The sequence below is a fragment of the Tupaia chinensis genome, unplaced genomic scaffold (genome assembly GCF_000334495.1).
Source record: "Tupaia chinensis unplaced genomic scaffold, TupChi_1.0 Scaffold000031_1, whole genome shotgun sequence".
Taxonomy (NCBI): domain Eukaryota; kingdom Metazoa; phylum Chordata; class Mammalia; order Scandentia; family Tupaiidae; genus Tupaia; species Tupaia belangeri.
The window spans coordinates 1,265,333-1,276,913 of NW_006159461.1; the positions used below are offsets into that span (position 1 = coordinate 1,265,333).

At 44.7% G+C, this 11,581-nt stretch overlaps 1 protein-coding gene across 2 annotated transcripts in view; it reads left to right on the plus strand.

The window, feature by feature from the left end:
* The window catches only part of LOC102472026 (ST18 C2H2C-type zinc finger transcription factor), a 140,700-nt gene that overhangs the window by 14,427 nt on the left and 114,692 nt on the right, over positions 1–11,581 (plus strand). The gene's annotated exons all lie outside the window — the stretch shown is intronic.

Here is an 11,581-nt window from a genome sequence, read left to right on the forward strand (position 1 = left end):
AAGATCCCGAGAGGAGAATGGAGGAGAAGGGATTGCAGCGTGGCCATCCCCCCAGCAAGTGATTTCTCACTTTCTGTCTCTCTGTCTCTCTGGCAAGTGCACGCGCCCTGTAGCAAAAAACTTCTCCCTCCCCCCAAAAATATATTTTTCCTTTATTTTGGGGGTCTTGCAAATTGGAGGTTTTGTCTTCAAGGTCGGGATTCTTACTTCTACTTGGTCTGATATTCTGTTAATACTTTCAAAGAAGGTTTGATTTCCTGTACTGTGTTCTTCATCTCCATAAGTTCTGTTTTATGCTTTTTTCAGTGCATCTCTCAATGGAATTCCTCTTTTAAGTCATGGAATGATTTTCTCATCTCCTGAAATTGGTTTTCTATTTTCTCTCTCATCTCATTGAGTTTCATTACAAGGAATAATCTGAATTATTTTTCTTACATTTCTGTGATTTTAAATTTTAAAATTTATTTTATCCATTGTTTGTGAAGAGTTGTGTTCCTTTGGATAAAGAGATAGTTCCTCATTTTCCTCATATTTCTTGTGATTCTGCCTTAATATTTAGGCATTGGGTGAGTTATTCACTTCTTCCTGATTTTTTTTTTAAGAGTATGTTTCGGGACCCGCAGTTAGCGTAATGGCTATGTCGCTGGATTCCCATGTAGTCGACCGCAGTTCACGTCCCAGACCTGGTGACTTAAAACTCACACCAGGCGCGTGTGCGTGAGCAAAAACCTCTCAAAAAAAAAGAAAAAAAAAAGAGTATGTTTCCAGGGAACCAGCAGTTAGTGTAATGGCTATGTCACTGGACTCCCACGTAGTTGATCATGGTTCGCGTCCTGGACCCGGTGGCTTAAAACACGCCGGGTGCGTGTGCGTGCGTGCCCAAGATCCCGAGAGGAGAATGGAGGAGAAGGGATTGCAGCGTGACCATCCCCCCCCTGGGGGTGATTTCTCGCTTTCTGTCTCTATGTCTCTCTCTGTCTGTCTGGTGAGCGCATGCACCCTATAGCGAAAACCTCTAAAAAAAAAAAAAGAGTATGTTTCCAGAGCTGTATATGCTCCTGTGCATCCCTACAGTGTGTTAGGTCCATGCCAGTTTCCCTGTTCTTCTGTGGGTAGGAGTGCTGGAATCTATAGTGGGACTTTTGAAGTTTGAATTTTCAGAGAGAAATTTATCTCTTTTTTCTTATTTTGGAGAAGTATAGGGAGACTTATTCTAGAGCTTCATTGGCTTCGGCCTTTGGCTCCTCTCTACTTTCGCAAGCAGAAATCACACAAACCAGAGGTCCCTGTAAACTTCTGCCAGCCTTCAGACAGTCCTACCTGACTCCTTTATCTTTTTATCTCTTTTCTTTTCTTCCTTTCTTTCTCTCTCTCTTTCTTTCTTTCTTTCTTTCTTGGGGAAGTTTTTGCTATAGGGTGTGTGCACTTGCCAGAAAGACAGAGAGATAGAAAGCAAGAAATCACCCCCCAGGGGGTATGGCCACGCCACAATCACTTCTCCATTCTCCTCTCGGGATCTTGGACACGCACCCTGTGTGAGTTTAAGCCACTGGGTCTGGGACTCAAACCATGACTGATTACATGGGAGTCTAGCAACGTAGCCATTATGCCATCTGCTGGACCTCCTGACTCCTTTGTCTGCAGCCGCTGTTCACAGGCAGTGGCCACAGCTCAGATATCTGTGGGTCACAGGGTCAGTGGTGGTCAGCCCTTCCCTTGGTCGGTGTTTCCCTCAGTCAGTGGCCATTCTCCTCTGACTTAACTCCAAACTCTCTGGTCCCAATGCATCTGGAGGGCTGAGCCTGGGAAGCAAAGCTTAAGGTCATAGCACACAGCATGCACAGCGTGAGCAGGTGGCATTTCAAAGTTGTAGCATAGGATGTGCATGGTGCAGGCAGGTGACATGCAGGTGGCAGTAGCATAGTTCCACCTTCCTTTATTTGGGCATGTGTGCTGCACAGTGCTCGTCTTTTTCTTCCCTTCAGCCCTTATGGTTTATTTTTCACTAGCCTATTTGTCTTCAATTTGGATAAAGAATGTATTTGAATTTAAAACATTAATGTTTCCTATTCTCCTAATGCTCTAAAATTAATTTTTGTAAGATATTCCATTTTACCTACTTTTTAAATAGAATACAAATTAAGGGAAGCAGCAGTTAGCATAATGGCTATGTCGCTGGACTCCCACGCGGTCGACCGTGGTTCGCGTCCCGGACCCAGAGGCTTAAACTCACGCCGGGCGCGTGTGCGTGCGTGCCCAAGATCCCGAGAGGAGAATGGAGGAGAAGGGATTGCCCATCCCCCCGTGGGGGGTGATTTCTCGCTTTCTGTCTCTCTGTCTCTCTCTGTCTGTCTGGCGAGCACACGCGCCCTATAGCGAAAACCTCTCCGAAAAAATAAATAAATAAATAAATAGAATACAAACTAAAAGCTGGTGGCAATTGTTGGGGAAATTCATACACAAAGTTAATTTACCTAATTGTTCTTTAGTCATATCCAATTCATAAAAATTATTAACAACTGATTATTTTATTGGTCGATTGATTGATTTTATTTCTTTCATGAGACACTGCCCATGAGACATGCCCACAAAAGAGGAAAAGAAGAGAGAGAGAGATGGAGGAAGGGAGACAGCACACAGCCCCGGCTGGTTATTTTCATTTTATGCTTACATTTAGCCGAACAGTAATATGTCCCGAGTTATTTACTAAGTGCTTTAAGTTGACCTGGACATAGCCCCCTGATGATCATTCTACAATAAATCTTGGGGGGGAGTACAAATTTATATGGATGCTTATATTTTTAGTGCCTTTATAAGTTTTGTACAACTTTGTCCATTTTTTTACAATTGATCTTCCAACTTATCCCACAGCTTCATTGTGGTTTAGAATTCTAACTAGGTGCCCGAATTCTGAGTGTCTAGGAAACACGGCACATCTTCCCTAACCTAAAAGTTCTAACTATTTTGTAGAGAGAACATTGGCAACTTTTTTCAGTTCTTCTTTTTAGAGTGCATAGGACATGTTATTGCTTCCAGAGCAAATACTTACAAAAATACCGATACAAATGAAGCTTATTTAAATATACCATATATATATATATATATATTGTTCATGGCACTAATAAAAATTGATACTGACATTCTCATCTTCTTATTATACTCTCTGTCAGCCACTATCATCACCATTAAAAAGGCAATTTATAACCACAGGCCCACCTTTAATCATATTCTTTATTAACATTTCTAGTCTTGCCTCTGACACCATTCAGGTTACAGGTGGTGTTGAGAAGACTCTTGCGTCTTCCTAAATTATTACCATTGCATTATCCCTGCTCTTTTCTTCTGTTATTATTATCCTTAATCTGAACCTCATGCTATTGCATCTGCTAATATTGGTAATTGTCTCATGCATTGGCAAAGTGCTTTACACCAATCCAGCCCCCTTTCTCTAATTAGGAAAATATACTCCAGTCTCTGAAATGGCTTTCCTATGTGACTGCTCAGAGAGACAAATGAACTCAAAGCTCTCAAGTATATTAGAGTCACATTCCACTGTCCTCTTGTGGTTTTACTACTGCTTAAAAATTTGTTGGGTTAAGTTTCCTAAAGAAAATTTTAACTTAGTTGTCTCAACTTTATTTTATTTTATATAGTTCATTTATTTATTTAAAACCTTACCAGTAGGCACTTTCTTATAAGTTATAAAATGGTAAATATTTTATGAGCTCTTTAATCAATGTTATAACTTAATAACATTTTATCAGTGTTGAAAAAAATGTTTACTTACAAATTTAGATGGTTTTCTACCTCTTTTTTAATATTAATTAATTTACAAAAATTTAATCAATCTACTATAGTTTATAGAATTTACTATAGTCTTTATGTGATTAATATTTTATTAATATTTAATAGTTTTCTTTCCCATTTTCTCCCTTTCTTACTGAGAATAACAAATACTTCTTTTAGTAATCCTGACTTTATTGGAACTGATTTTCTGTGTATAGATTTCTGGAGATGATAACTAAAAAAAAAAAGATAAACAGAAACTGATTTCTAGCAGTGTTTCATAAATCCATCTTCCAGTTTAAAGAAACGTATTTAGTATTTTTAATCGGGATGTTGGATAAAAGAAGAGAGAAAATAATTTTTCCTTTCATTGCTATCATTTCTGAAGGCAAGGCTCAGTGCCTGTTTTGGACATTTAAGAGTGAGTGTACTATTTTCATGTTAGTATACTATTTTCATGGCCAAACCAACAAATTAGAATCAAGAAACGTATGCCCTAAAGAAAATCCATTTTCCAATGAGCTACTTGGAGGGGGAAACGAAACTGATAACCGGAGAAGCTGGTAAGAAGGACTTAATGTAGAAGAGAAGCGTCCACCTAAGGTTGGGGAGTTGCCCAGTAATCCGGCCCACTTCCTTCTTCTTCCCAGTCCTCACCTACATCAGGTGAGGCTGTGAGCCGAGCAAGCAGCTTGGATGCCTGACACTGACTGAAGCATTCTGGAGATGGTGTTTTCCAACTGTGTTTGCTAGGGCAGAACCTCAGGTAAATCCAGGAAGCGTTTAATAAGATCGAAAATTAAAAGGAGTGTGTTGTTTAGCAAGAAAATTCAATGAGCTACAATGCTATCCAGTATCTTGGATGTGTTTGAAATGGACCAGATCGTCTTTAAATATTTGCCTCTTAATGCATGTAGCCCTGAACTTGCTGCTGAGCTCAACGCACACACTGAACCGATTGCTGAGACATGCCCAGAGCCTGCATCTTAAGCCTGTAAGGGAGTCAGGACAAGTAGCATCGTCTGTATGTAACTCGAGCTGAGGTCAGAAAATTTAAGTGCTTCATTCACGGTCTTTGACTAAGAAGACATGGACCAGAGGCACAACTTGGGTCTTGTCTGAGAGCCACTGTGCGTCCCATCCCTAACCCTACCCCATCCATACCGCAGCCACACCAATTTGTCCACTGTTAATGCCCCTGGCATGCCACTTTATCATCCACGTTTGTGGGAAACTTCATTCAAACTTGGCCAATAAATTAAAATCAAGTCGAAACACTTGCCACACTTTCTTGGTTACCTGTACCGCCCATTCGCCCTTTCTTCTCTACTATTCTCCATGAACTGATCCAGAAATGACTCAAATAACTGTCCATTTGATTTGTTTTTCTCTTTCAAAATGTCACCTCCCAGGTGATGTGGTTTCAGGAGCCTTGTCCTGTAGAGACTGATTCTGCAGTGTGGGAGGCATGAGTCACTTCCCCTCCATCGAGGCCGCCACGGTCATTTAGAGACGGGGAATAGTGGGATGGTGTTCCGTCCCAGCACCTGAACACGGAAGGCCGATGGTTATGCTTTTTCACATTATATGTGTATAGAATTATGATTACATGAGACAGGATACTCCTCAACTGAATAGTCTATGTTCTATTTTAAAATTATAATGTCTATATTTCAGAAAAATACTATAGGGCAAATATATAGATGTCCCCAGAATTAAGACTCTCCTAACAATACAGTAAGAACAGGAAAGCGTGCTTTGCCTTCCTTCCCTGCTTTTCCTCTGTGTTCTGGTATGCTCACAAGGACATGGGGATGAGGGCGGTCTCTGTCAATCAACAGGAGATAGAAATCAAGGGTCCAAGGTGCTAACATTTTTGGAAATCAGGCATTTTCTAAGCCTGCAGCAAAACGCCCCCACCACAGCTGGTTTATGAGGATTTACTTGCCATTGCTTTTAGATTTTCAGAGCTCACCTACAGAGATTTTGTTTCTCATTTCTTCAGACAGCAATCTTCCTACGTGCCACTTTGACTGAAAGGTGAATAGTCCTCACTATGTGTTCACGTGACACTTGCTCTGCACCCGTGTAGTATAGGCGTTGCAGTGGCTACACAGTTACCAGCATCAGAAATAGACCCAGGGAATGGTGGCATGACATCAGCGCAGGTGGAACAGACAAATGCTACAGGCCCTGAGAGGGAGGAACCCCACCCGACCTGGGGCTCACAGGGCACCCTCCAGTCTGCTCTACTCCAGGCCTCTTGAGTCTGCCTTTAACAAGACTGATAACAAATTAATGTGTGGGGACCAGCAGATGGCGTAATGGTTATGTTGCTGGACTCCCACATAGTCTACCGTGGTTCAAGTCCCAGACCCGGCGGCTTAAAACTCACACTGGGCACATGTACACGTGCCCACAACCCTGAGAACAGAATGGAGGAGAAGGGACTGCGGTGCGGTTATTCTCCCCCAGGGGGTGATTTCACACTTTCTGTCTCTCTATCTCTCTCTATCTCTTCAGCAATCGCATGTGCCCTAGAACAAAAATCTCTCTAAAAAAAGAAAAATTAATGTGTGTGTTAAAATCTGAGATGCACAGCCTCGTGGACCCCAGAGAATCTTCTATTTTGAGTAGCTCCTCTCCCCAATGCCTTTCTCAGTGGTGTGTGGGTTGGCAGGAATGTCAAGGGTCTGGTTTCTTTGTAATAGTCTTGATCTGTGTGTTTGGGTCGACATCAATGACTGCGTTTTTATTTGATGAAGAGTAGCACAATGTGGAACAAGTCATCTTGGCAGTTGTGAGGCAAAAAGCACTACCTTTAGTCTTCTGTGAGTGCTGGTTTTGACTTCTTGGAGATGTTTGAAATCAACCAGATCATCCTTAAATATTCTTCACATGTAATTAATTAGAAAGTTTATGTAAGGATACTTCCTAAGCACTATCTTATAGACGACTCTATAGATGATGTTCTCAGAGTGTTTAATTACGATGCCTCAAACAAGACCCAGGCTCCCTGTCAGCTCACACATGCACCGCCCTACACAACGCGGGCATGTTGGACACGGATGGTGCTGAGGCTTCTCGAGACTGGCTCCGGCATTCCACTGTTGGTTCTTTTTGGTCCATATTTCTCTTCCCAATCTGCTCCTGAGCGGCTCCAACACATCACACAGTTCCTTAACATCCTTCCTCTCTTTTTTTTAATACTTGAAAAACCTGCATTAATGTTAATCATCGGGCAGAGAACCTCATTACCTGCTGTTTCCTTTAAGTCAATTCTACCTATTGGAGATCCCATTTCAATTACATTCTATGACTGTGAACATGATGTTTCTCGGTCAGAAATGAGTAAATGTTTCTTGGTTGTAAATGAGTCTGTCCACACTGTTGACAAATCAACTCCCTGCCTTCCAAACATGGTGTGCCTAGTTTTCAGTATTTCCCACAACAGGTGACTCTGATGTAGTCCCCTACCAGAATCTGGCTGGTTCATCTGCTGGAAGGAACACTGGGCTAATAGCAGCCCTGGATTCTGGGAGCTCTGTCAGTGACTCGCTGAAGAAGTGTCTAAAGGTCAAATCTTGCTGCAGTCTTGACCACTGAAAGTTTTCTGGAGAGCACTTTTAGTCCTGGTGCCTGGGTTCATCCTTCCCACTGTGTCCTAAAGCATACAAAACTTATTTTTTTTTTAATTATTTCTTTAATTTTATTTATTATTATTATTACTTTAATTTGCTATAGGGCTTGTGCATTCACCAGAAAGAGATGCACAGAAAGAGAGAGAGAGAGAGAGACAGAGAGAGCGAGCGAGCTGGGAGCTCTGGGACACACATCGCGGTTGGCCATATGGGAGTTCAGCGTGTTCACCACCACGCCACCTGCTGGTTCTGAATTCATTGTAGCCCTTTTAAAAAAAGTTTATCCATTTATTTGTTCAATGAATGAGAGAGAGCGAGAGAGGGACAGCACCCCACAGGGTTGTGGTGCCTCTGTCCACCCCACCTTCAGCCAGCCTCAGACATGCACATGCCCTGTGGACTCAGAGAGGTCCCTGGGCAGGAATTCAGACCCCTCTGAGGTGGTCATCGTCACACAGTGTCCGGCCCCCACCTTTACCTTTGAGTCTCTTCTTTGCTACCTTCTCACATGCGTTTTTTTCTTGCATAATCTTTCTCCTCATTTATCCCCCACCCCCCGCACAGTGGGAGAAAATAACTTTTTTTTTTCAAAGTGCCCCCCTAGATTTTTCTTGTTCTTCCAATTTTATCATATATCTTATTTTCTAAGGAAATGCTATACCTACAGCTAGTTCTTATTTTCCATGTGATAAATCACCCTTTCCACCGTAACTCTGCTACAGGCTGTGCCTGGCAAAGTTCTTCCTCTTCTTTTCCCCCACATGGGATATGTATTCATCTTTTACGGCTCAGGACTCATATCAATGTCATCTCCTCCATGAAGCGTCTCCACGACCTCCAGGCTGGCTAATACTTTGTCTACTGTGTTCCCAAAGTGCGTCTCCGTGTGTCTGTTTTAAAGCACTTACCACTTTGAATCAGAGCTGTTTGTTATTCATCCATCTGTCCACTCAGTCCAACGCAAGCAGGTCCTCTGCCTCTGAGCTTCCAGTGTGGCTGGGACCACAGTACAGAGAAACAAACCACACGCACTCATCGCACATAATCCCATCTCTATACACGGCCACCTTTCTGAGGACAAGACCTCTATTTGATTCACCCTTTAGCCCTTATAGATATTACTTGAGAACTATTTTATTTCACATTATCTTCCATGGTTTGTTTTGAGAATAAATAATGCAGTTAGTAATTCACTGCGGAGGCATATCCGTTCGACGTGTTGATTCTCTAACTTCTTCAGAGTGCCAGCAGCTTCTTTTCTTCCAGATTGGTAGGTTCTTTCCCTGGCTCTGTCCCTTTATATTTGGGGGGGAACTTTCATTTTATTCTGATGAATCACCTAACCTGAAACCTGCCCTGTTAACAATCCAGTCCTGTCCCTTTTTAAGGCCAGGGTTGTTTTGTTAGCAGAGCTTCCGATGGCCCCTTCACTGTGAGTCAGCTTACTCTGCATTTAATCGTTTCTAATTCATGTTCCCGCCACCTGTGGGGGTCTCCTCAACAACCGTATCTTAGCAAATTGTCAGATACAACAGCGTGGTGCTCTTCATTCTGTAAATGTCTCCCTTGGTCACTTCTAGTCAAGAAAAGACAACAAGCGGGAATAAAAAGCACACCACCCGTTCCCGAACTGCTTGCACAAAGGGTCGGCCCAGTGAGTCTGGACAGTCTTGGCCTCCTGTCATAGGGCTAGAGGACAAAGCCACTGCCAGGACACGTGAGCCCACAGGGAAACTGGCAGCTACAGTGCAGTGTAGGTAAAGAAGCAGAATGGAGGGCCAGCAGGTAGCATGGAAGTTAAGGCGCTGGACTCCCACGTGGCCAACCATGGTTCAAGCCCTGGACCTGGAGGCTTGACAATCACTCTGTTCACATGTGTGAAGACGCACTTTGGGAACACAACAGACAAAAGTATTAGCCAGCCTGGAGATCGTGGAGACACTTCATGGAGGAGATGACATTGATATTAGTCCTGAGCTGTAAAAGATGAATACATATCCCATGCAGGGGAAAAGAAGAGAAAGAATTTATCTAGAATTCTAGGATAAGAATGGAGGAGAAGGGATTATGGTGTGGCCATCCTCCCAGAGGGTGATTTCTTTCTTTCACTTTCTCTGTGTCTGTCTGTCTCTCTGGCTAGCATGCATGTCCTATGGCAAAAATCTTGGGGGAGAAAATAAGACAGGGGGCGGGCAGAATGGCATCTGAGCATGAGTTTTCTTTTTTCTTTTAACTTACGTGCTTCTTTCTTCCTTGCACAAGAAAAAACAGGGAGAGAGAGACAGAGTAGTAGGCAGACAGGTACTGGCGGGTTCTTTAGGCACATGCCCAGCTCTCGGGGAGGCCTGGGCGGGAGCCCACGTGCCAGTCTCACCGCGCTTTGCACCACCGTCCAGCCCCAGCACGCGCTCTCCTTAAGGACTCCCACAGTGGCTCTCGGCCGAGGCAGGGACACACTTCTCTGCGGCCGCGCCCGCGTGGGGATGATTGTCAAGATGGAGTGAGAGGGACCAGCCCTTAACGTAATGGCTATGTCACTGGACTCCGATGTAGTCGACCGTGGTTCAGCTCCCCGACCAGTGGCTTAAACTCATGCCGGGCACGTGTGCGTGCGTACCCAAGATCCTGAGAGGAGAATGGAAGAGAAGGGATTGCGGCGTGAGCATCCCCCCTGGGGGGTAGTTTCTTGCTTTCTATCTCTCTGTCTCTGTCTGTCTTTCTGGCAAGTGAACGCGCCCTATAGCAAAATCCTTTCAAAAAAATAAATAAATAAATAAAGATGGAGTGAGAAAAGTATCTGTGGGGACTCACTTGAGGTCAGGGTAGGGAGCAGAGCCTCGCAGGGCAGGGGTGCAGCATGCCCGCGTTGTGCTCTCCCTCGCGTGCGGGATTACGGGCCAGCTCCATTCTCCCTGGCCGTCCCTCTGAGAACAGAGTGAACTGAGACTGCTCAAGTCCTCCAAGCACTCATGGCAATTGCTCTGGAGCCTCGGAGGACCCTGTGCCCAGGTGGTATGTGAAAGCCCATCCAAAGCTGGGGTGTGCCCCGAGTGTCACTAAATCCCCGGTGGGAAGGCGCAGGGAGAGCTGTGAGTTCCCTGCAGGAAGGGCTGGAAGGCTCACTCTTCCACAGCCGCTTTCAAAGCCATTTGACTTCTGACAGTTCAGCCTCCCTGGTCCCCTCCTTCCTCTCAGGCCCTATCTTTTGGTTCTCACTGATCTTCCTCCTCGACAGCCCCTGGACTGTGAATTCGGAGCTCCTGAGGTGTGTCCTGGAGCCTCGTGGCCTGTGACCACTTGGTGACCTCATTCAGGTTCCCAGATGCCTGCGTGTAAATAGGCGTACACCCAGGTCTCATTCCCGAGCCTCAGCTGGCCTGGCAGCTCCCAGCCCCGCAGATCCCCGTGACGGCCACAAACTCCATCACATAGACTGTGTCACGAGCCGGGTCGAGGGACACACCCACAGGCTTCCCGGTGTCAGTAAACGGGGACGAAGGACAGCCCCTCTCCATACCTGGTGTTCACTCTGCCCAGACAGCCCGAGGCCACACCCTGACCCCTCCCCAGCACCTGCACCGCTGTCCCCCCAGAGCCTTCACCGCAGGGCTTCCCTCTGCCCTTCCTTGCTGAAGATTCATTCCTCGAGGCAGCTAGAAGGAAATGATTGCAGAGCTCTCCCGCTTCTCAGAGGAAAAGACAAAATCCTTACTTTGGTCTGCTCTCGTGGCCCCTCCTCGCTGGACTCCCTGCTGGGGCTGTCGGACCTGCGGACGCCTCGGCCTCTGCCCACTCTTCCTGTGTCCGAAATGCTGTTCCCTGCACGGCCGTGTTCCGCCTGCTTCAGGTTTGCTTAAACGGCTCGTTGTTAGCAAGGCCTTCTCTGACTTTAGCCTTTAACATCGCAAAGCCTTCATTCTCAGCTTTCCCCATATCTCCCTGTCTTATTTCTTGTCAAAAAAAAAAAAAAAATCCCCTTCGGACATTTCTTTTCCTTGCTTCTAACTTGTCCAGCTGTTTTTTTCTTTTTGTTTCTACTCTATCCAACTATGTATCGTCTGTGTTTCTAATTTGTCTTCTTTCGTGATGAGTTAAGTTTGGTAGAGCAGGAATTTTATTTTTAAGTGTATTTATTTCTTCTGAAAGAGAGGGAA